Consider the following 26,113-nt stretch of genomic DNA (forward strand, 5'->3'; position numbering starts at 1 on the left):
TAGGTACGCCTAGATGCTCGTTCCGGGAGCCGCGCCGTCACCCCCCTTGCAGAGCCAGAAGTCAGAAGACGGGTGAGTAAAAGAAGATCAGAAGACTTCAGTGACGGCAGAAGACTTCAGTGTCTTTGAGGTACCGCGCAGTGGGCGCGCCGCGCACCATGGTCCCACACACAAAGCGGCACTACAGGGTGCAAGGCGCAGGGGGGGCGCCCTGTGCAGCATAATACCTCATAAATACCTGGCAAAAGAGGAATACAGTGCTTTGGCACTATATCCAGACCCCCGCCAGTATAAAGAATATGAAAATTAGCGGGACTGAAGCGCACCATTAAGGCGGCATGGCTTAGCCCACACAGCTCTAATCAGCGCCATTTTCTCTTCACAGAGCTGCAAAAACGCTGATCATGGCCTCCTACACTACTGTCCAAGTATCAGGGTGCAAAACGGGGGGGGGGCACAGTAAATTTGGTGCTGTTTTAATAATGATAAAAGCGCTAACAGGTCTGAGGCATTGTGTATAAGTTTCAGTACCGGGATAGGCGCTGGGTTGTGAGCTGGCAAACTCCCTCTGTGTTTCTCTGACAGGCTTTACTGTGGGTCTGTCCCCTATAGCCCAGTGTGGTCGCGGGTGTCGGTACGCGTGTGTCGACATGTCTGAGGCTGAGTGCTCTTCCCAGGAGGAGGCTGGAGTGGGGACAGAAAAGACTGTGGGAGTGACCGTGTCGGCACCGCCGACGGCTGATTGGGTAAATGTTTTGAGTGTTTTGAATGCAAATGTGGCTCGATTGAATAAGAGATTAGATAACTCTGAGTCTCAGAACCAGACATGGAGAAAATCCATGGAGGATGCATTATCACAAGTTCAGACCCCCTCGGGGTCACAGAAGCGTTCATTTACCCAGATAGCGGATACAGATACCGACACGGACTCTGATTCCAGTGTCGACTATAGTGATGCCAAATTGAATCCTAAACTGGCTAAGAGCATTCAGTACATGATTGTGGCGATAAAAGACGTATAACATATCACGGATGACCCTGCTGTTCCTGATACTAGGGTCTGTATGTTTAAGGGAAAGACACCTGAGGTGACGTTTCCTCCCTCTCATGAACTGAACGCTCTTTTTGAAAAAGCTTGGGAAAATCCTGACAGGAAGTTACAGATTCCCAGGAGAATTCCGGTGGCATATCCATTCCCCTCTGGGGACAGAGAAAAGTGGGAGTCAACCCACACGGTGGACAAAGCTCTATCGCGTCTGTCCAAAAAGGTGGCGCTTCCGTCTCCTGACACGGCAGCCCTAAAGGATCCTGCGGATCGTAAGCAGGAAAATACAGTAAAATCCATTTATGTCGCTACAGGTGCGCTGCTCAGGCCTGCCGTTGCATCGGCATGGATGAGTAGCGCTATTGAAAAGTGGGCAGATAACTTGTTATCTGATATAGATTCCCTGGACAGGGATAGTGTTCTTTTGACAATGGGTCATATCAGGGACGCTGCAGCCTATCTAAAGGAAGCTGCGAGGGATATTGGCCTTTTGGGATCAAGGGCCAATGCCCTAGGAGGGTATTGTGGATTCATCAATGGAATGCTGATGCTGACTCTAAGAAGGCTATGGAGTCTCTGCCGTTTAAAGGTGGTGTCTTGTTTGGTGACGGCCTCGCTGACCTGGTATCTACTGCTACCGCGGGTAAGTCATAGTTTCTACCTTATGTCCCTGCACAACAAAAGAAAACACCACACTATCAGATGCAGTCCTTTCGGCCCAATAAATACAAAAAAAGGACGAGGGTCTTCCTTCCTTGCTGCGAGAGGAAGAGGAAGGAAAAAAAGGTCACAGGCTGTGGCAAGTTCCCAAGAGCAGAAGTCCTCCCCGGCTTCTACCAAATCCACTGCATGACGCTGGGGCTCCTCTGCGGGAGTCCGCATCGGTGGGGGCACGTCTCCGACTCTTCAGTCAGGTCTGGGTTCGCTCTGCCCTGGATCCTTGAGTATTGGAAATAGTAGCCCAAGCGTACAAATTGGAGTTTCAAGACGTGCCCCCTCACCGATTTTTCAAATCGGCCTTGCCAGCTTCTCTTCCAGAAAGGGAGGTAGTATGCGCTGCAATACTAAAGCTGTGTCAAAATCAAGTCATTGTCACGGTACCCCCGTCACAACAGGGGGAAGGCTTTTATTCGAGCCTGTTCGTAGTCCCGAAGCCGGATGGCTCAGTCAGACCGATTCTGAACCTAAAATCCCTCAATTTCTATCTAAAAAAATTCAAATTCAAGATGGAATCTCTCCGAACGGTGATCTCCAGTCTGGAGGAGGGGGATTTTATGGTGTTGTCGACATAAAGGATGCCTACTTACACGTCCCCATATATCCTCCACATCAGGCTTATCTGAGGTTTGCTGTTCAGGATTGTCATTACCAATTTCAGGCGTTGCCGTTTGGTCTGTCCACGGCTCTGAGGATTTTCACCAAGGTTATGGCCGAAATTATGGTTCTCCTGCGCAAGCAGGAAATCACAGTTATCTCGTACTTGGACGATCTCCTGATAAAGGCGAGATCCAAGGAGCAATTACTGAAAAACGTTGCGCTCTCCCTGACAATTCTGTAACAACATGGTTGGCTCCTAAACTTGCCAAAATCACAGTTGGTTCCGACAACACGGCTGTCATTCTTGGGTATGATTCTGGATACAGAATTACAGAGAGTCTTTCTTTCGGTGGAAAAGGCTCTAGAAATGCAGAACATGGTCAAACAGATTCTAAAACCGGCAAGAGTGTCGATTCTTCAATGCACTCGGTTGCTGGGGAAGATGGTGGCGGCCTACGAGGCCATTCAGTTTGGCAGGTTCCATGCCAGGGTATTTCAGTGAGACCTGTTGGACAAGTAAGTGGTCTGGGTCTCACCTGCACGTGCACCGGAAAATAATCCTATCTTCCAGGACCAGAATCTCTCTCCTGTGGTGGCTGCACAGTTCTCACCTCCTAGAGGGACGCAGGTTCGGGATTCAGGATTGGATCCTGGTGACCACAGATGCAAGTCTCCGAGGCTGGGGAGCAGTCACACAGGGGGAAAATTGCCAGGGAAAATGGTCAAGCCGGGAAGCTTGGCTGCACATAAACATTCTGGAATTAAGGGCCATTTACAACGGCCTTCTGCAAGCGGAACATCTTCTTCGCGGTCTGCCCGTCTTGATTCAGTCAGACAACATAACAGCAGTGGCGTACATAAACCGCCAGGGCGGAACAAAGAGCAGAGCGGCGATGGCGGAGCCCACAAAAGTTCTTCGCTGGGTGGAGAAACATGCAAGCGCTCTGTCAGCAGTCTTCATTCCAGGAGTGGACAACTGGGAAGCAGACTTCCTCAGCAGACACGATCTCCATCCAGGAAAGTGGGGTCTTCATCAAGAGGTCTTTGCAGAAGTGACAAGTCATTGGGGAATTCCTCAAATAGACATGATGGCGTCTCGCCTCAACAAGAAACTTCAGAGATATTGTTCCAGGTCGAGGGACCCTCAAGCAACAGTGGTGGACGCCCTGGTGACACCGTGGGTGTTTCAGTCGGTCTGTGTGTTCCCTCCACTTCCACTCATTCCAAAGGTGATAAAGATCATAAGAAGAACAAGGGTTCAGGCGATACTCATTGTTCCAGACTGGCCAAGGAGTGCCTGGTATCCGGATCTTCAAGAATTACTCATAAAAGATCTCTAACCTCTTCCTCTACGAGAGGACCTGTTACAGCAAGGACCGTGCGTGTATCAAGACTTACCACGGCTGCGTTTGACGGCATGGCGGTTGAACGCCAAATTCTAGCCCGAAAGGGTATTCCCAGTGAAGTCATTCCCACACTACTTCAGGCTAGAAAAGCAGTAACGGCGAAGCATTACCACCGTATTTGGAGAAAATATGTGTCTTGGTGTGAATCCAAGAAGGCTCCTACGGAAGAATTTCAACTGGGGCGTTTGCTCCATTTTTTGCAAGCAGGTGTGGATGCGGGCCTAAAGTTAGGCTCCATTAAAGTACAAATTTCGGCCTTATCATTTTTCTTTCAGAAAGAATTGGCCTCCCTTCCAGAAGTTCAGACCTTCGTGAAAGGCGTGCTACACATTCAACCTCCCTTTGTGCCCCCAGTGGCACCATGGGATCTTAATGTGGTGTTGCAGTTCCTGCAATCTCATTGGTTTGAACCTTTACGTAAGGTTGAGTTGAAATTCCTTACTTGGAAAGTAGTCATGCTGTTGGCCTTGGCATCCGCAAGGCGGGTGTCTGAATTGGCGGCTTTGTCTCACAAAAGCCCCTATTTAATCTTCCATGCTGATAGAGTGGAGTTGAGAACTCGTCAGCAATTTCTGCCAAAAGTGGTTTCATCGTTTCACGTAAACCAGCCTATTGTGGTGCCAGTGGCTACTGACGCCTTGGCGGAATCGAAGTCTCTTGATGTGGTCAGAGCTTTGAAAATCTATGTCACCAGAATGGCTCAGATTAGGAAAACAGAGGCTCTGTTTGTCCTGTGGGCTCCCAACAAGATTGGGGCTCCTGCTTCCAAGCAGACTATTGCACGCTGGATCTGTAATACGATTCAGCAGGTTCATTCTACGGCGGGATTGCCGTTACCGAAATCGGTGAAGGCCCATTCTACCAGAAAGGTGGGCTCATCCTGGGCGGCTGCCCAAGGGGTCTCGGCATTACAGCTTTGCCGAGCTGCTACTTGGTCGGGATCAAACACCTTTGCAAAGTTTTACAAGTTTGATACCCTGGCTGAGGAGGACCTCTTGTTTGGTCAATCGGTGCTGCAGAGTCATCCGCACTCTCCCGCCCGTTCTGGAGCTTTGGTATGAACCTCATGGTTCTTGAAGCATCCCCAGCATCCTCTAGGACGTATGAGAAAATAGGATTTTAATACCTACCGGTAAATCCTTTTCTCTTAGTCCGTAGAGGATGCTGGGCGCCCGTCCCTGTGCGGACACTATCTGCAGTACTTGTTTAATAGTTATTGCTTGTGTTACACAAAGGTTGTGTTCCGGTTATGGTCAGCCTGTTGCTGATTTTGTTCATGCCGTTGACTGGACTTTTTGCTAATGCCATGTTGTACGGCGTGTTTGTGGTGTGAGCTGGTGTGTATCTCACCCTTAGTTTAACAATAAACCCTTTTCCTCGAAATGTACCTCTCCCTGGGCACAGTTCCTATAACTGGAGTCTGGAGGAGGGGCATAGAGGGAGGAGCCAGTTCACACCCATTTAAAGTCTTAAAGTGCCCATGTCTCCTGCGGATCCCATCTATACCCCCATGGTTCTTGAAGCATCCCCAGCATTCTCTACAGACTAAGAGAAAAGGATTTACCGGTAGGTATTAAAATCCTATTTTATTCCAGACAGCACAATGTTGAACCTTTTATTTTTAAAGCTATAGCATAAATAGTGTTACTTTTTTTATTTTATTTGAAAGGTATCTATATACTGTATCCTGTCAGTTGCTGCTGTAGAAATTATATGTAGGAATTCATAACCAGTCAGGGTAGTTATAATATTACAGTACTGTATGTTCACATAGGCCAGCGGTGGCCAACCTGTGGCTCTTGAGCCGCATGTGGCTCTTTCTTTATTCAAATGTGGCTCCCAACACTCTAAATCATGTGACCACAACAGATACAGAAACCGCTGCACTCCAGCCAGACACCCATCAGCACTACAGGGACTGAAAACTGAAGGAGTCAGATACTAGAGGTGAGACACCCACAAGCAAACAGAGCACACATTAGGGACTGCTGCAATGGTACGAGTTGATGGAGAGGCTGTAGTGATACATGGGGGTGGCTAAAGTGACACATGGCAGAGCTGGCTGGAGAGACACAGGAGGGTCCTGGCAGGAGTGACGTGGGAGGGTGCTGGAAGTAGTGACACATGGGAGAGCTGGCTGGAGTGACATAGGAGGGTGGTAGCAGGAGTGACACATGGGAGAGCTGGCTGGAATGACAGGAAGGTGCTGGAAGTAGTGACACATGGGAGAGCTGGCTGGAGTGACATAGGAGGGTGGTAGCAGGAGTGACACATGGGAGAGCTGGCTGGAGTGACAGGAGGGTGGTAGCAGGAGTGACACATGGGAGAGCTGGCTGGAATGAAAGGAAGGTGCTGGAAGTAGTGACACATGGGGGAGCTGGCTGGAGTGACATAGGAGGGTGGTAGCAGGAGTGGCACATGGGAGAGCTGGCTGGAATGACAGGAAGGTGCTGGAAGTAGTGACACATGGGAGAGCTGGCTGGAGTGACATAGGAGGGTGGTAGCAGGAGTGGCACATGGGAGAGCTGGCTGGAATGAAAGGAAGGTGCTGGAAGTAGTGACACATGGGAGAGCTGGCTGGAGTGACATAGGAGGGTGGTAGCAGGAGTGACACATGGGAGAGCTGGCTGGAATGACAGGAAGGTGCTGGAAGTAGTGACACATGGGAGAGCTGGCTGGAGTGACAGGAGGGTGGTAGCAAGAGTGACACATGGCAGAGCTGGCTGGAGAGACACAGGAGGGTCCTGGCAGGAGTGACGTGGGAGGGTGCTGGAAGTAGTGACACATGGGAGAGCTGGCTGGAGTGACAGGAGGGTGGTAGCAGGAGTGACACATGGGGGAGCTGGCAGGAATGACAGGAAGGTGCTGGAAGTAGTGACACATGGAAGAGCTGGCTGGAGTGACATAAGAGGGTGGTAGCAGGAGTGGCACATGGGAGAGCTGGCTGGAATGAAAGGAAGGTGCTGGAAGTAGTGACACATGGAAGAGCTGGCTGGAGTGACATAAGAGGGTGGTAGCAGGAGTGACACATGGGAGAGCTGGCTGGAATGACAGGAAGGTGCTGGAAGTAGTGACACATGGGAGAGCTGGCTGGAGTGACATAGGAGGGTGGTTGCAGGAGTGGCACATGGGAGAGCTGGCTGGAATGACAGGAAGGTGCTGGAAGTAGTGACACATGGGAGAGCTGGCTGGAGTGACAGGAGGGTGGTAGCAAGAGTGACACATGGCAGAGCTGGCTGGAGAGACACAGGAGGGTCCTGGCAGGAGTGACGTGGGAGGGTGCTGGAAGTAGTGACACATGGGAGAGCTGGCTGGAGTGACATAGGAGGGTGGTAGCAGGAGTGGCACATGGGAGAGCTGGCTGGAATGAAAGGAAGGTGCTGGAAGTAGTGACACATGGAAGAGCTGGCTGGAGTGACATAAGAGGGTGGTAGCAGGAGTGACACATGGGAGAGCTGGCTGGAATGACAGGAAGGTGCTGGAAGTAGTGACACATGGGAGAGCTGGCTGGAGTGACATAGGAGGGTGGTAGCAGGAGTGGCACATGGGAGAGCTGGCTGGAATGACAGGAAGGTGCTGGAAGTAGTGACACATGGGAGAGCTGGCTGGAGTGACAGGAGGGTGGTAGCAAGAGTGACACATGGGGGAGCTGGCAGGAATGACAGGAAGGTGCTGGAAGTAGTGACACATGGGAGAGCTGGCTGGAGTGACATAGGAGGGTGGTAGCAGGAGTGGCACATGGGAGAGCTGGCTGGAATGACAGGAAGGTGCTGGAAGTAGTGACACATGGAAGAGCTGGCTGGAGTGACAGGAGGGTGGTAGCAGGAGTGACACATGGGGGAGCTGGCTGGAGTGACAGGAGGGTGTTGGCTGGAGTGACACAGTAGGGTCTTGGCAGTAGTGACATATGGGAGACCTGGCTGGAGTGACACAGCATGGTCTTGGCAGTAGTGACACATGGGAGAGATGGCTGGAGTGACATGGGGGAGCTGGCTGGAGTGACATAGGAGGGTGGTAGCAGGAGTGACACATGGAAGAGCTGGCTGGAGTGACATTCGGAGGGTGGTAGCAGGAGTGACACATGGGGGAGCTTGCTGGAGTGGCACAGCAGGGTCTTGGCAGTAGTGACACATGGGAGACCTTGCTGGAGTGACATAGGAGGGTCTTGGCAGTAGTGACACATGGGAGAGCTGGCTGGAGTGACACGGGGGAGCTGGCTGGAGTGACATAGGAGGGTGCTAGCAGGAGTGACACATGGGGGAGCTGGCTGGAGTGACAGGAGGGTGTTGGCTGGAGTGACACAGTAGGGTCTTGGCAGTAGTGACATATGGGAGACCTGGCTGGAGTGACACAGCATGGTCTTGGCAGTAGTGACACATGGGAGAGATGGCTGGAGTGACATGGGGGAGCTGGCTGGAGTGACATAGGAGGGTGGTAGCAGGAGTGACACATGGAAGAGCTGGCTGGAGTGACAGGAGGGTGTTGGCTGGAGTGACACATGGGGGAGCTGGCTGGAGTGGCACAGCAGGGTCTTGGCAGTAGTGACACATGGGAGACCTTGCTGGAGTGACATAGGAGGGTCTTGGCAGTAGTGACACATGGGAGAGCTGGCTGGAGTGACACGGGGGAGCTGGCTGGAGTGACATAGGAGGGTGCTAGCAGGAGTGACACATGGGGGAGCTGGCTGAAGTGACAGGAGGGTGTTGGCTGGAGTGACACAGTAGGGTCTTGGCAGTAGTGACACATGGGAGACCTGGCTGGAGTGACACAGCATGGTCTTGGCAGTAGTGACACATGGGAGAGATGGCTGGAGTGACATGGGGGAGCTGGCTGGAGTGACATAGGAGGGTGCTAGCAGGAGTGACACATGGAGGAGCTGGCTGGAGTGACAGGACGGTGTTGGCTATAGTGACACATGGGGGAGCTGGCTGGAGTGGCACAGCAGGGTCTTGGCAGTAGTGACACATGGGAGACCTTGCTGGAGTGACATAGGAGGGTCTTGGCAGTAGTGACACATGGGAGAGCTGGCTGGAGTGACACGGGGGAGCTGGCTGGAGTGACATAGGAGGGTGCTAGCAGGAGTGACACATGGGGGAGCTGGCTGGAGTGACAGGAGGGTGTTGGAGTGACACATGGGGGAGCTGAAGTTTATTATGTGAATCTGGCTTTTTCAATTATTTTTTGCAAAAGTGGCTTTTTCAATGGATCTGGCTTTAAAAAAATTATTTTATGTTGTTCTGGCTTTTTCAATGTATTTTATACCAGGGTGTGGTCTAGCAGGCACAAGGCCACATTCCATTTTTGCATGCGCGCCATCGGCTCGATGCCGGCTCTTTGCCGTACCTAACAAGGTTTTTTGGCTCTTTGTCACTGACTGGTTTGCCACCCCTGTATGGCATATAGATGTTAGGTGTATGAGGATACTGATAGGTATATTCAATTTGCCCATGGCCAATTGCCAGCTAATTACCCTGCTGCGCGGGGAAATCATATTCTATTAAATAGCCTTTCCCTGTGTCCAAAATCAGTGAATCCCGCGTGGAAACCCACAGATTCCGTGTAAACGATGAGTTTTACCAGTGCATTAACTCCCGATGGTTCCTTTTTATTACAGATCTTACATTGCTAATTTAATTGGTCCGGCTCAGCAATTAGCCGGTGGGCAAACCCAGTGTCTAATTAAATATCCATTTGACTTAGAAACATTTTCCTCTTACTTTTATAATCTGTTTATTATATATTATACAATTTTCACTAGTTCATAGTTAATCCAGAGGGGGGAAAACCTAATAATTGACCAGAGCTCACTATTATCAGCTTCTAGGGCCAATCTCTGACATGCTTTACATTCCGGAACTTGGCAAATATGACAGCTAAGCAGCCAGTGGCGTAACTACTGTGGGTGCAGCTGCTATGGGGCCTAGACTGCTTCCAAGGCCCGCCGCTCCCCCTTCACCCCTGCCTATGGGAAGAGTGGCTGGCTCTGAGTTCTGGCAGCAGAGCAGTGCAGTGGCGCAATTTGTGGGTATTTAGTGAGTGGGGCCTAGTGCCATGAAGTGCCCACCCCCCCATCAGAGACCTCTGATGGGGTCAGACAATGAATCTCCTGCTCACTTATTCTCTCTCTCTCTCCCGCCTCTGTCCCCGACACTGTCTGTCTCCCTCTCTACTGAAACTGTCTCTCTGTCTGACACACTCTCTCTCTCTATGGCACTCTCTCTCTCCCTCTGACACTGTCTCTCTCCCTGATACTGTCGCTCTCTCTCCCGCTGGCACCGTTTCTCCCTCCCCCTCTCTCCCTGACACTGTCTCTCTCTCTCTCTCTCTCTTTCCCTCTGACACTGTCTATCCCTCTCTCTTCCCGACACTGGGCCTAATTCAGATCTGTTTGTAGATGTGCTAAAATTAGCACATCTTTGATCATTTTCTCAGACATGCGGGGGGGACGCCCAGCACAGGGCTAGTCCGCCCCGCATGTCTGGCTCTGTACCTCCCCGCACTAGTGCAAAAGCATCGCACGGCGGCGATGCTTATGCACCCCGGCGAGTAGCTCCCTGCCTGCACAGCTCCTGCGCTCTGACAGGGAGCTACCCGCCATGTCCCAGGTCGTAGCGGCTGCGTGTGACATCACGCAGCCACTGCGGGCCGCTTCCCCCCCCCCCCAACGGTCCGGAAACACCGCGCCCCACCAACGATGTTCTAACGCCATTGGCACGCCCCCCTTCCGCCCCGCAACCACCTCTCCCTGATTGACAGGCAGCCCTGAGATGTTTTTAGCATTTCACTCAGCTACCAGGGTGCGCATGCGCACTCCACAAAATAATTCAGACTGCGATTGCTGCCGCTGCAGCGATCCAGTCTTTACTACCTCCACTGTCTCTCTCTCCCTGACACTGTCTCTCTCTCTCTCTCTACCTGACACTCACTCCCACTCTCTCATTCTCTCTCTCTCATAGTCTGTTACTCCCTGACACTCACTCTCTTGCGCCCGTCTCTTTCTCTCTCCCTCCCACCCTGACACTCTCTCACTCCCGCTCGCTCCCCTCCCTCTTGTTCCTCTCCCTCTCTCTGATGCTCTCTCTCTCCCTTCTCTCTCTTGCGCCTCTCTCTCTCTTCCCCACTTTTTCCATGAAACCCTATCTCTCCCCTTGACACCCTCTTTGTCTCTCATTCCCCTCACGCTCTCTTGTAGTGACAAAAGCCGGGAGGAGGGGGGGGGGGCACTTTCAAGATTTTGCTATGGGGCCAACAAAGTTCTAGCTATGCCCATGTAAGCAGCTTTTGCTGACAGAAATGGAGATACCATGGCAGATATTGGTTTTCCAATTTTTTTCTGCATTTACCCTTTAGTACATACCCCTCACTGTCTGCACAATCTGTCTGCACAATCTGTCTGCACAATCTGTCTGCACAATCTGTCTGCACAATCTGTCTGCACAATCTGTCTGCACATACCTTTTTATCCATGTCACATGTCAGGAATATGAAAGTGGCAAACAGACATACTGTAATAAGTTGTGGTATGTACTGCCTATGTCAGGGGTGGCAAACCAGTCAGTGACAAAGAGCCAAAAAACCTTGTTAGGTACGGCAAAGAGCCGGCATCGAGCCGATGGCGCGCATGCAAAAATGGAATGTGGCCTTGTGCCTGCTAGACCACACCCTGGTATAAAATACATTGAAAAAGCCAGAACAACATAAAATAATTTTTTTAAAGCCAGATCCATTGAAAGAGCCACTTTTGCAATAAATAATTGAAAAAGCCAGATTCACATAATAAACTTCAGCTCCCCCATGTGTCACTCCAACACCCTCCTGTCACTCCAGCCAGCTCCCCCATGTGTCACTCCTGCTAGCACCCTCCTATGTCACTCCAGCCAGCTCCCCCGTGTCACTCCAGCCAGCTCTCCCATGTGTCACTACTGCCAAGACCCTCCTATGTCACTCCAGCAAGGTCTCCCATGTGTCACTACTGCCAAGACCCTGCTGTGCCACTCCAGCCAGCTCCCCCATGTGTCACTATAGCCAACACCGTCCTGTCACTCCAGCCAGCTCCTCCATGTGTCACTCCTGCTAGCACCCTCCTATGTCACTCCAGCCAGCTCCCCCATGTCACTCCAGCCATCTCTCCCATGTGTCACTACTGCCAAGACCATGCTGTGTCACTCCAGCCAGGTCTCCCATGTGTCACTACTGCCAAGACCCTACTGTGTCACTCCAGCCAACACCCTCCTGTCACTTCAGCCAGCTCCCCCATGTGTCACTCCTGCTAGCACCCTCCTATGTCACTCCAGCCAGCTCCCCCGTGTCACTCCAGCCAGCTCTCCCATGTGTCACTACTGCCAAGACCCTCCTATGTCGCTCCAGCAAGGTCTCCCATGTGTCACTACTGCCAAGACCCTGCTGTGCCACTCCAGCCAGCTCCCCCATGTGTCACTCCAGCCAACACCCTCCTGTCACTCCAGCCAGCTCTTCCATGTGTCACTCCTGCTAGCACCCTCCTATGTCACTCCAGCCAGCTCCCCCATGTCACTCCAGCCATCTCTCCCATGTGTCACTACTGCCAAGACCATGCTGTGTCACTCCAGCCAGGTCTCCCATATGTCACTACTGCCAAGACCCTACTGTGTCACTCCAGCCAACACCATCCTGTCACTCCAGCCAGCTCCCCCATGTGTCACTCCTGCTAGCACCCTCCTATGTCACTCCAGCCAGCTCCCCCGTGTCACTCCAGCCAGCTCTCCCATGTGTCACTACTGCCAAGACCCTCCTATGTCACTCCAGCAAGGTCTCCCATGTGTCACTACTGCCAAGACCCTGCTGTGCCACTCCAGCAAGCTCCCCCATGTGTCACTCCTGCTACCACCCTCCGAATGTCACTCCAGCCAGCTCTTCCATGTGTCACTCCTGCTACCACCCTCCTATGTCACTCCAGCCAGCTCCCCCATGTCACTCCAGCCATCTCTCCCATGTGTCACTACTGCCAAGACCATGCTGTGTCACTCCAGCCAGGTCTCCCATATGTCACTACTGCCAAGACCCTACTGTGTCACTCCAGCCAACACCCTCCTGTCACTCCAGCCAGCTCCCCCATGTGTCACTCCTGCTACCACCCTCCTGTCACTCCAGCCAGCTCTTCCATGTGTCACTACTTCCAGCACCTTCCTGTCATTCCAGCCAGCTCTCCCATGTGCCACTCCTGCTACCACCCTCCTATGTCACTCCAGCCAGCTCTCCCATGTGTCACTACTTCCAGCACCTTCCTGTCATTCCTGCCAGCTCCCCCATGTGTCACTCTTGCTACCACCCTCCTGTCACTCCAGCCAGCTCTCCCATGTGTCACTACTTCCAGCACCTTCCTGTCATTCCAGCCAGCTCTCCCATGTGCCACTCCTGCTACCACCCTCCTATGTCACTCCAGCCAGCTCTCCCATGTGTCACTACTTCCAGCACCTTCCTGTCATTCCAGCCAGCTCTCCCATGTGTCACTCCTGCTACCACCCTCCTATGTCACTCCAGCCAGCTCTCCCATGTGTCACTACTTCCAGCACCCTCCCACGTCACTCCTGCCAGGACCCTCCTGTGTCTCTCCAGCCAGCTCTGCCATGTGTCACTCTTGCTACCACCCTCCTGTCACTCCAGCCAGCTCTCCCATGTGTCACTACTTCCAGCACCTTCCTGTCATTCCTGCCAGCTCCCCCATGTGTCACTCCTGCTACCACCCTCCTGTCACTCCAGCCAGCTCTCCCATGTGTCACTACTTCCAGCACCCTCCCACGTCACTCCTGCCAGGACCCTCCTGTGTCTCTCCAGCCAGCTCTGCCATGTGTCACTCTTGCTACCACCCTCCTGTCACTCCAGCCAGCTCTCCCATGTGTCACTACTTCCAGCACCTTCCTGTCATTCCAGCCAGCTCTCCCATGTGTCACTCCTGCTACCACCCTCCTATGTCACTCCAGCCAGCTCTCCCATGTGTCACTACTTCCAGCACCTTCCTTTCATTCCAGCCAGCTCTCCCATGTGCCACTCCTGCTACCACCCTCCTATGTCACTCCAGCCAGCTCTCCCATGTGTCACTACTTCCAGCACCTTCCTGTCATTCCAGCCAGCTCTCCCATGTGCCACTCCTGCTACCACCCTCCTATGTCACTCCAGCCAGCTCCCCCATGTGTCACTACTTCCAGCACCTTCCTTTCATTCCAGCCAGCTCTCCCATGTGTCACTCCTGCTACCACCCTCCTGTCACTCCAGCCAGCTCTCCCATGTGTCACTCCTGCTACCACCCTCCTATGTCACTCCAGCCAGCTCTCCCATGTGTCACTACTTCCAGCACCTTCCTGTCATTCCAGCCAGCTCTCCCATGTGTCACTCCTGCTACCACCCTCCTATGTCACTCCAGCCAGCTCTCCCATGTGTCACTACTTCCAGCACCCTCCCACGTCACTCCTGCCAGGACCCTCCTGTGTCTCTCCAGCCAGCTCTGCCATGTGTCACTTTAGCCACCCCCATGTATCACTACAGCCTCTCCATCAACTCGTACCATTGCAGCAGTCCCTAATGTGTGCTCTGTTTGCTTGTGGGTGTCTCACCTCTAGTATCTGACTCCTTCAGTTTTCAGTCCCTGTAGTGCTGATGGGTGTCTGGCTGGAGTGCAGCGGTTTCTGTATCTGTTGTGGTCACATGATTTAGAGTGTTGGGAGCCACATTTGAATAAAGAAAGAGCCACATGCGGCTCAAGAGCCACAGGTTGGCCACCGCTGCCATACAGCATGAGGTACCCGTGCAACTGAGCTGCTCTGAGAAGTGTAGCGTACCATCTTTTAATTTAAATTTAGCATCTTGCCCGCTCCACTGCACCCCTTCGGCTCATTCCTTTCGTCTTCCCCTCCTCTCTGTCCTAACCACTCCCTCCTCTCTGCTGCCACCTGTCATTTTTGTGGTAGCAATATTATTTGCCATCTTATTGCCCACCTAATATGTTCTGTCTGTTAATGCATTAAATAATGAATTTGAGTGTCCACTGTTATGAATAAAAGTTTTTTCTCTATCGTCCTAAGTGGATGCTGGGGTTCCTGAAAGGACCATGGGGAATAGCGGCTCCGCAGGAGACAGGGCACAAAAAAGTAAAGCTTTACTAGGTCAGGTGGTGTGCACTGGCTCCTCCCCCTATGACCCTCCTCCAGACTCCAGTTAGATTTTGTGCCCGAACGAGAAGGGTGCAATCTAGGTGGCTCTCCTAAAGAGCTGCTTAGAGAAAGTTTAGTTTAGGTTTTTTTCTTTACAGTGAGTCCTGCTGGCAACAGGATCACTGCAACGTGGGACTTAGGGGGAAAGTAGTAAACTCACCTGCATGCAGAGTGGATTTGCTGCTTGGCTACTGGACACCATTAGCTCCAGAGGGATCGAACACAGGCCCAGCCGTGGAGTCCGGTCCCGGAGCCGCGCCGCCGACCCCCTTGCAGATGCTGAAGCGTGAAGAGGTCCGGAAACCGGCGGCTGAAGACTCCTCAGTCTTCATAAGGTAGCGCACAGCACTGCAGCTGTGCGCCATTTTCCTCTCAGCACACTTCACTGGGCAGTCACTGAGGGTGCAGAGCGCTGGGGGGGGGCGCTCTGAGAGGCAAATATAAACCTTATACAAGGCTAAAAATACCTCACATATAGCCCATAGGGGCTATATGGAGATATTTAACCCCTGCCTGACTGGAAAAATAGCGGGAGAAGAACCCGCCGAAAAAGGGGCGGGGCCTATCTCCTCAGCACACGGCGCCATTTTCTGTCACAGCTCCGCTGGTCAGAACGGCTCCCAGGTCTCTCCCCTGCACTGCACTACAGAAACAGGGTAAAACAGAGAGGGGGGGCACATTAATGGCTATATATATATATATTAAAGCAGCTATAAGGGAGCACTTAATATAAGGATATCCCTTGTATATATAGCGTTTTGTGGTGTGTGCTGGCAGACTCTCCCTCTGTCTCCCCAAAAGGGCTAGTGGGTCCTGTCTTCATTAGAGCATTCCCTGTGAGTTTGCGGTGTGTGTCGGTACGTGGTGTCGACATGTATGAGGACGATATTGGTGTGGAGGCGGAGCAATTGCCAAATATGCAGATGTCACCCCCCAGGGGGTCGACACCAGAATGGATGCCTTTATTTGTGGAATTACGTGATGGTTTATCTTCCCTTAAACAGTCAGTTGAGGACATGAGGCGGCCGGACAATCAATTAATGCCTGTCCAGGCGCCTCAAACACCGTCAGGGGCTGTAAAACGCCCTTTGCCTCAGTCGGTCGACACAGACCCAGACACGGGCACTGATTCCAGTGACGACGGTAGAAATTCAAACGTATTTTCCAGTAGGGCCACACGTTATATGATTTTGGCAATGAAGGAGACGTTACATTTAGCTGATACTACAGATACCGTAAAACAGGGTATTATGTATGGTGTGAAAAAACTACAAACAGTTTTTCCTGAATCAGAAGAATTAAATGACGTGTGTGATGAAGCGTGGGTTGCTCCTGATAAAAAGTTGATAATTTCAAAAAAGTTATTGGCATTATACCCTTTCCCGCCAGAGGTTAGGGCGCGCTGGAAAACACCCCCTAAGGTGGACAAGGCGCTCACACGCTTATCCAAACAAGTGGCGTTACCCTCTCCTGAGACGGCCGCACTTAAGGATCCATCAGATAGAAAGATGGAAGTTATTCAAAAGAATATATACACACATGCAGGTGTTATACTACGACCAGCTATAGCAACTGCCTGGATGTGCAGTGCTGGAGTAGTTTGGTCAGAATCCCTGATTGAAAATATTGATACCCTAGATAGGGACAATGTTTTACTGTCGTTAGAACAAATAAAGGATGCATTTATCTATATGCGTGATGCACAGAGGGATATTTGCACACTGGCATCTCGGGTGAGTGCTATGTCCATTTCAGCCAGAAGAGCCTTATGGACACGACAGTGGACAGGCGATGCGGATTCAAAACGTCACATGGAGGTTTTGCCGTATAAAGGGGAGGAGTTATTTGGAGTTGGTCTATCAGACTTGGTGGCCACGGCTACTGCCGGGAAATCCACTTTTTTACCTCAAGTCACTCCCCAACAGAGAAAGGCACCGACCTTTCAACCGCAGCCTTTTCGCTCCTACAAAAATAAGAGAGCAAAGGGCTTGTCGTACCTGCCACGAGGCAGAGGAAGAGGGAAGAGACACCAACAGGCAGCTCCTTCCCAGGAACAGAAGCCCTCCCCGGCTCCTGCAAAAACCTCAGCATGACGCTGGGGCCTCTCAAGCGGACTCGGGGACAGTGGGGGGCCGTCTCAAAAATTACAGCGCGCAGTGGGCTCACTCGCAGGTAGACCCCTGGATCCTGCAGATAATATCTCAGGGGTACAGGTTGGAATTAGAGACGGATCCTCCTCATCGTTTCCTGAAGTCTGCCTTACCAACCGTCTCTTCCGAAAGGGAGAGGGTGTTGGAAGCCATTCACAAGCTGTACGCTCAGCAGGTGATAGTCAAAGTACCCCTATTACAACAAGGAAAGGGGTATTATTCCACTCTATTTGTGGTACCGAAGCCGGATGGCTCGGTAAGGCCTATTCTAAATCTGAAGTCCTTGAACCTCTACATAAAAAAGTTCAAGTTCAAGATGGAGTCACTCAGAGCAGTGATAGCGAACCTGGAAGAAGGGGACTTTATGGTATCCTTGGACATCAAGGATGCGTATCTACACGTTCCGATTTACCCCGCACACCAGGGGTACCTCAGGTTCATTGTTCAAAACTGTCACTATCAGTTTCAGACGCTGCCGTTCGGATTGTCCACGGCGCCTCGGGTCTTTACCAAGGTAATGGCCGAGATGATGATTCTTCTTCGAAGAAAAGGCGTATTAGTTATCCCATACTTGGACGATCTCCTAATAAGGGCAAGGTCCAGAGAACAGCTGGAGACAGCTTTAGCACTATCTCAAGAGGTGCTAAGACAACACGGGTGGATTCTGAATATTCCAAAATCCCATTTAATCCCGACAACTCGTCTGCTGTTCCTAGGAATGATTCTGGACACGGTTCAGAAAAAGGTTTTCCTTCCAGAGGAAAAAGCCAAGGAGTTATCCGATCTGGTCAGGAACCTCCTAAAACCAGGAAAAGTGTCAGTACATCAATGCACAAGAGTCCTGGGAAAAATGGTGGCTTCTTACGAAGCAATTCCATTCGGCAGATTCCATGCAAGAATATTCCAAAGGGATCTGTTGGACAAATGGTCAGGGTCGCATCTGCAGATGCACCTGCGAATAACCCTGTCACCAAAGACAAGGGTGTCACTTCTGTGGTGGTTGCAGAAGGCTCACCTATTAGAAGGCCGCAGATTCGGCATTCAGGATTGGATCCTGGTGACCACGGACGCCAGCCTGAGAGGCTGGGGAGCAGTCACACAAGGAAGAAACTTCCAGGGAGTATGGACGAGTCTGGAAAAGTCTCTTCACATAAACATTCTGGAACTAAGAGCAATCTACAATGCTCTAAGCCAGGCGGAACTTCTCCTGCAAGGAAAGCCGGTGTTGATTCAGTCGGACAACATCACGGCGGTCGCCCATGTAAACAGGCAGGGCGGCACAAGAAGCAGGAGTGCAATGGCAGAAGCTGCCAAGATTCTTCGCTGGGCGGAGAATCACGTGATAGCACTGTCAGCAGTGTTCATCCCGGGCGTGGACAACTGGGAAGCAGACTTCCTCAGCAGACACGATCTTCATCCGGGAGAGTGGGGTCTACATCCAGAAGTCTTCAACATGTTAATAGACCGTTGGGAAAGACCAATTGTAGACATGATGGCGTCTCGCCTCAACAAGAAACTGGACAAATATTGCGCCAGGTCAAGAGATCCACAGGCAATAGCTGTGGACGCACTGGTAACTCCTTGGGTGTACCAGTCAGTGTATGTGTTTCCTCCTCTGCCGCTCATACCAAAGGTATTGAAGATCATACGGCAAAGAAGAGTAAGAACAATACTAGTGGTTCCGGATTGGCCGAGAAGGACTTGGTATCCGGAACTTCAAGAGATGCTCACGGACGAACCGTGGCCTCTACCTCTGAGAAGGGACCTGCTACAGCAGGGTCCCTGTCTTTTTCAAGACTTACCGCGGCTGCGTTTGACGGCATGGCGGTTGAACGCCAGATCCTAAAAGGGAAAGGCATTCCAGAAGAAGTCATTCCTACCTTGATTAAGGCACGGAAGGAAGTCACCGTGAAACATTATCACCGCATTTGGCGAAAATATGTAGCGTGGTGCGAGGATCGGAGGGTTCCGACGGAGGAATTCCAACTGGGTCGTTTCCTACATTTCCTGCAATCAGGATTATCTATGGGTCTCAAATTGGGATCCATTAAGGTTCAAATTTCGGCCCTGTCAATATTCTTCCAAAAAGAATTGGCCTCTGTCCCTGAGGTCCAGACTTTTGTCAAGGGAGTACTGCATATACAGCCTCCTGTGGTGCCTCCGGTGGCACCGTGGGATCTAAATGTAGTTTTAGATTTCCTCAAATCCCATTGGTTTGAACCATTGAAAAAGGTGGATTTGAAATATCTCACATTGAAAGTGACTATGTTACTAGCCCTGGCCTCTGCCAGGAGAGTATCTGAATTGGCGGCTTTATCTTATAAAAGTCCTTATCTAATCTTCCATTCGGATAGGGCAGAACTGCGGACTCGTCCGCATTTTCTCCCTAAAGTGGTATCAGCATTTCATCTGAACCAACCTATTGTGGTGCCTGCGGCCACTAGCGACTTGGAGGACTCCAAGTTGTTGGACGTTGTCAGAGCCTTAAAAATATACATTGCAAGGACGGCTGGAGTCAGAAAATCTGACTCGCTGTTTATATTGTATGCACCCAACAAGTTGGGCGCACCTGCTTCTAAGCAGTCGATTGCTCGTTGGATTTGTAACACAATTCAACTTGCACATTCTGTGGCAGGCCTGCCACAGCCTAAAACTGTAAAAGCCCACTCCACAAGGAAGGTGGGCTCATCTTGGGCGGCTGCCCGAGGGGTCTCGGCATTACAACTCTGCCGAGCAGCTACGTGGTCGGGGGAGAACACGTTTGTAAAATTTTACAAATTTGATACCCTGGCAAAGGAGGACCTGGAGTTCTCTCATTCGGTGCTGCAGAGTCATCCGCACTCTCCCGCCCGTTTGGGAGCTTTGGTATAATCCCCATGGTCCTTTCAGGAACCCCAGCATCCACTTAGGACGATAGAGAAAATAAGAATTTACTTACCGATAATTCTATTTCTCGGAGTCCGTAGTGGATGCTGGGCGCCCATCCCAAGTGCGGATTATCTGCAATACTTGTACATAGTTATTGTTAACTAATTCGGGTTATTGTTAAGGAGCCATCTTTAAGAGGCCCTTTCTGTTGTCATACTGTTAACTGGGTTTAGATCACAAGTTGTACGGTGTGATTGGTGTGGCTGGTATGAGTCTTACCCGGGATTCAAAATGCCTCCCTTATTGTGTATGCTCGTCCGGGCACAGTACCTAACTGGAGTCTGGAGGAGGGTCATAGGGGGAGGAGCCAGTGCACACCACCTGACCTAGTAAAGCTTTACTTTTTTGTGCCCTGTCTCCTGCGGAGCCGCTATTCCCCATGGTCCTTTCAGGAACCCCAGCATCCACTACGGACTCCGAGAAATAGAATTATCGGTAAGTAAATTCTTATTTTTCTTATTATTGTAAGCAAAAGATGAGATTTCATAAATCTGAGAGTTTATCCTCAAATAATTTTATACATAAAAAATAGGAAGGGAAAGAGGTAGAACAAAAATAAATATGTCAGGAATACGTTACATTTTTGACATCATGATTGGATAGGTTAACATATAAAATTTGCATGTAAAACAGAATTTATCCAGTCTGCATGAATATGATTTTCACTGTCTCCGACCTTTTAACCTAGATATCAACTCTAATAACATATGTATTTGAATATATGCCTAAAACAGATTTCATTCAAGTTCACTTGCATAGATTTAACATGCAGTTTAGATTTTTTAATGCAATCACTTACATACAATGGGGGTAATTCCAAGTTGATCGCAGCAGAAAACTTTTTAGCAGTTGGGCAAAACCATGGGGGTCATTCCGAGTTGTTCGCTCTGTATTTTTTTCTCGCAACGGAGCGATTAGTCGCTAATGCGCATGCGCAATGTCCGCAGTGCGACTGCTCCAAGTAAATTTGCTATGCAGTTAGGAATTTTACTCACGGCATTACGAGGTTTTTTCTTCGTTCTGGTGATCGGAGTGTGATTGACAGGAAGTGGGTGTTTCTGGGCGGAAACAAGCCGTTTTATGGGAGTGTGCGAAAAAACGCTACCGTTTCCGGGAAAAACGCGGGAGTGGCTGGAGAAACGGGGGAGTGTCTGGGCGAACGCTGGGTGTGTTTGTGACGTCAAACCAGGAACAACAAGCACTGAACTGATCGCAGATGCCGAGTAAGTTTGAAGCTACTCAGAACCTGCTAAGAAGTGTCTATTCGCAATTCTGCTAATCTTTCGTTCGCAATTTTGATATGCTAAGATTCACTCCCAGTAGGCGGCGGCTTAGCGTGTGCAAAGCTGCTAAAAGCAGCTTGCGAGCGAACAACTCGGAATGACCCCCCATGTGCACTGCAGGGGGGACAGATATAACATGTGCAGAGAGAGTTAGATTTGGGTGTGGTGTGTTTAATCTGAAATCTAATTGCAGTGTAAAAATAAAGCAGCCAGTATTTACCCTGCACAGAAACAAAATAACCCACCCAAATCTAACTCTCTCTACACATGTTATATCTGCCCCCCCTGCAGTGCACATGGTTTTGCCCAATTGCTAACAAACTTTCTGCTGCGATCAACTCAGAATTACCCCCAATGTTCTTTTTCTCTAAAGTCCTAGTGGATACTGGGGAATAGTATATTACCATGGGGTATAGATCGGGTCCACTGGAGCCTGGCACTTTATGAAACTAATAGTGTGTGCTGGCTCCTCCCCTCTATGCCCCTCCTAGCAGACTCAGTTTAGAAAATGTTACCAAGGAGCCGAGTGCATTCTGTTGCTCTCCAGAGACTTTTCTTCAGAAATTTATTTTAGTTTATTATTTTCTCTTACGCCCTAGAGGATGCTGGGGTCCACATTAGTACCATGGGGTATAGACGGGTCCACTAGGAGCCATTGGCACTTTAAGAGTTTAACAGTGTAGGCTGGCTCCTCCCTCTATGCCCCTCCTACCAGACTCAGTTTTGAAAATGTGCCCGGAGGAGCCGGTCACAGCTAGGGAAGCGCCATAGGAGTTTTTCTAGTTTTGTTGTTTTTAATTAGAGTTAGGCACAGGAAGGCTGCTTGGTACAGCCTCCCTGCTTCGTGGGACTTAGGGGTGGAGTAGTGTTCAACCCTGAGAGGTTTATGGCCACTATCTCCGCTGACAGGACACTGAGCTCCTGAGGGTGATGATCGTTAGCCACCCCAGGTGACCGCTCACTCTCGCAGCATGCCGCCACCCCCTAACAGAGCCAGAAGATTCCGGTGGTGAGTGAGTCACTGGACCGCCCAGCAAGCAGGGAGCCGGTGTGAAGATAGCGGCAACAGGGTGGGAGTGCAGTACTGACTGCGCTCCGGAGGCTCAGCAGTACACAATGCGGCGCTATGAGGGGCGCCCTGAGCCAGCGCCTATACCCTACACTGGTCACTAAGGCTGTCAGGGACCTCGGTAACGCTGCCAGCATCATTCCTCAGGTCAGTATAAAGATGTGAAGTGCGGGAAGCAGCACCATGTTCAGGGGGCGGAGCTTCTCATAGCGGACCCAGCAGCGTTCAGCGCCATTTTCCTGCCTGCAGATCCAACTACAGAGACGCTGACAGGGAGTGCTGTCCCTCCACGCAACTACAGCTATTTTGTGCGGTACCAAGGGGTTGTAGAAGGGGGGGAGGCTGTGTAATTACTGTGTAGTCTATTAAGGTACACAGTCAGCGACAGGTTGTGGTATTATATCTACCTAGGGAAGTGTTGTGTGTGTGCTGGCTCCAAGATCTGTGTTTCTCTATGGCATACTTGGGGGGAAACTGTGTCTGACATTTTTCTGTGTGTGGGTGTATGTTTTCTCACAAAGCCATGTCAAGGGATTAGGTGTCTTAGGCTGCAGAGGACAGTTCCTCTCCAGAGGAATCAATTCAATGTACCCAGGAATATAGGCCCTCATTCCGAGTTGTTCGCTCGGAGATTTTCATCGCATCGCAGTGAGAATTCTCTTAGTGCGCATGCGCAATGTTCGCACTGCGACTGCGCCAAGTAACTTTACTATGAAGAAAGTAAGTTTACTCACGGCTTTTTCATCGCTCCGACGTTCGCATTGTGATTGACAGGAAATGGGTGTTACTGGGCGGATGCACGGCGTTTTAGGGGCGTGTGGCTGGAAACGCTACCGTTTCCGGAGAAAACGCAGGAGTGGCCGGGGAAACGGTGGGTGTGCCTGGGCGAACGCTGGGTGTGTTTATGACGTCAGCCAGGACCGAAAAGCACTGAACTGATCGCACAGGCAGAGTAAGTCTGAAGCTACTCAAAAACTGCTAACTCGTTTGTAATCGCAATATTGCGCATACATCGGTCGCACATTTAAGAAGCTAAGATTCACTCCCAGTAGGCGGCGGCTTAGCGTGTGTAACTCTGCTACATTCGCCTTGCGAGCGATCAACTCGGAATGAGGGCCATAATGTCTTGTCTCAGATTCCCATTACTGAGCCGGAATGGCTAACTTCTATTAAGGGAATGATCTCTCAGATATCTACTAGGGTAGCTCATACTGAGACTGAAACTCAGGTTTTAAAGAATTCTATGGCTGTTTGGTTAGGTTCTGTTCCTATTTCTTCCAAATCCTCTAACATATACCCACAGAAACGTGCTCTTGCCCAGATTATGCAAGATGACACGGGTAACGACTCTGACACAGTAGACGGTGATGGGGATGTGCTGAGGGGGGCGGCATCCCTGGCAAAGGGGGTGCAGCTCATGATTGAGGCCATGAGAGATGTGTTAAACATTGCGGACACATCAACTGAGCATGTCGAGGAGGCTTACTTCACAGATAATAAGAAAGCCTCACTAACCTTCCCTGTGTCAAAAGAATTAAACGCTTTATTTGAAAAAGCCTGGGAAACCCCGGAGAAAAAATTCCAGATCCCCAAAAGGATTCTGGTTGCTTTTTCCTTCTCTGAGGAGGATAGAAAAAAATGGGAAAGCCCACCCATAGTTGACGCATCTGTGTCCAGACTGTCAAAAAAGGTGGTTTTACCTGTCCCTGGATCTACCGCGTTAAAAGAACCGACTGATCGTAAGATTGACACTACGCTCAAATCCAAATACACTGCTTCAGGGGTGGCGTTAAGGCCTACTATTGCCTGTGCATGGATTTCGAAAGCTATAGTAAGGTGGTCAGGCACGTTACTAGAGGATTTAGGTACAAAGGATAGAAGTGACATTGAACTGTTTTTACGTAATATACAGGATTCTGCGGGTTCATGAAGGACCTGGGTACGCTGAATGCAATCTTCCATGTCGGTCTCAGCTCGCATGGGACTCTGGCTACGCCAATGGTCTGCAGGCGCGTAATCCAGGAGAAGTGTGGAGAACCTACCCTACACAGGTCAGGCTCTATTTGGGGAAGATGTATACTTAATGTTCTATAAAAAACATTTAAGGAGCGCTAATATCCAATAAAAACTTTTTATTATTAGAAATAGTGGAAAACCACTTATGATGATTAGTTTATAAGTTAAAAACATAAGCAGTGCAAGTGCATATACATGTATAAGAAATCACATTCACAGTAAAAATAGGTTTAAGTTCACTGCAGTTGGCCTTTATGCCAATTATTGGATATTTCAGTCCACAGTCATAGATACGGCTGGTGGCATCCGTACTGATACAGGGGTAAGTAAATTGACTCCACAAGATAATTGGGATTTACTAGTGGATTTATGCAAGGGGGTTGTTATATTTGTAATATGCCGTTGCTCACCCCTGACATTAGGATCCGGTTTCTCACTTGTGATTGTAAACGCTGATTCCCGTCAATAGCAAGTAGCGGAGGTGGTTCTCGGCAGCCGACAGCGTCTGTAACGGGTTACCCGGCAAGGGAGTACCCGAGATGAGGCGGCACCTCAGCAGAACGGGGCTTTTCCAAGCACAGCAACAAGAGTTGAGCAGGAATGGATCCAATAAACATGATGGAAAGAGACCGTACTAATCCCTTAGTAACAGTAACGGATGATCCGTGGAAGTCTCTAGCAGTGGACAAGCAGTTAGAATGACCCTCTACGCGTTTCTCCGCCCACGATATCGGCGGTTTCCTCAGGAAGTGTGTATTCCCATTTTGGCAGGTGTAGATGTCTATTTGGGGAAGCGTTGGATGCGTGGATTTCCACGACAACCGCGGGTTAGTCACCTTTTCTTCCCTCAGCTACACCTTCTATGAAGAAACCCTTTTCTTAATCTGCATCGCAGTCCTTTCGGACCGCTAAAACAAAAAAGTCTAAACCTACTACCACTATCTTTAGAGGTGGGTGTGCAAAATCCAAAAAATCTGCACCTGCAGGCTACCAGGAACATGAATCCTGCTTCTGGCACCTCAAAATCCTCAACATGACAGTGGACTGCGAGGCCTGGAAGATGGGTTGGTGGGTGCAAGGCTCAGACGTTTCAGCCACGTCTGGTTGTCGTCTGGCCTGGATCCCTGGGTACAGGATATTGTGTCCCAGAGGTACAGACTGGAGTTTCATGAACTCCCGCCTAACCGATTCTTTAAAGCAGGCTTGCCAGCTTTACTGGCAGACAGGGCTATCCTACAGGAAGCCATCCAAAAATTGGAAAACTCGTAGGTCATTATGCCAATTCCACCTCATATGCAAAACAAGGGTTATTATTCAAACCTTTTAGTGGTACCGAAACCGGATGGTTCGGTCAGACCGATTTTGAACTTGATATCGTTAAACACTTACCTGAGGGAGTTTAAATTCAAAATGGAATCTCTGAGAGCGGTGATCTCAGGGCTGGAGGAGGGAGAGTTTCTGGTGTCCTTGGACATCAAGGATGCGTACCTCCACATTCCAATTTGGCCACCGCATCAGGCTTATCTCAGATTTGCACTGTTAGACAGTCAGTAATCAGTTCAAGGCACTGCCATTCGGTCTCTCCACGGCACCGAGGGTGTTCACCAAGGTGATGTCAGAGATGATGGTTCTACGCAGACCAGGGAGTGAACATAATTCCATATCTGGACGATCTGCTGATAAAGGCATTGTCCAGGGAGAAGTTGTTGCAGT

This window comes from Pseudophryne corroboree, chromosome 8, assembly GCF_028390025.1.
Source record: "Pseudophryne corroboree isolate aPseCor3 chromosome 8, aPseCor3.hap2, whole genome shotgun sequence".
Lineage (NCBI taxonomy): Eukaryota > Metazoa > Chordata > Amphibia > Anura > Myobatrachidae > Pseudophryne > Pseudophryne corroboree.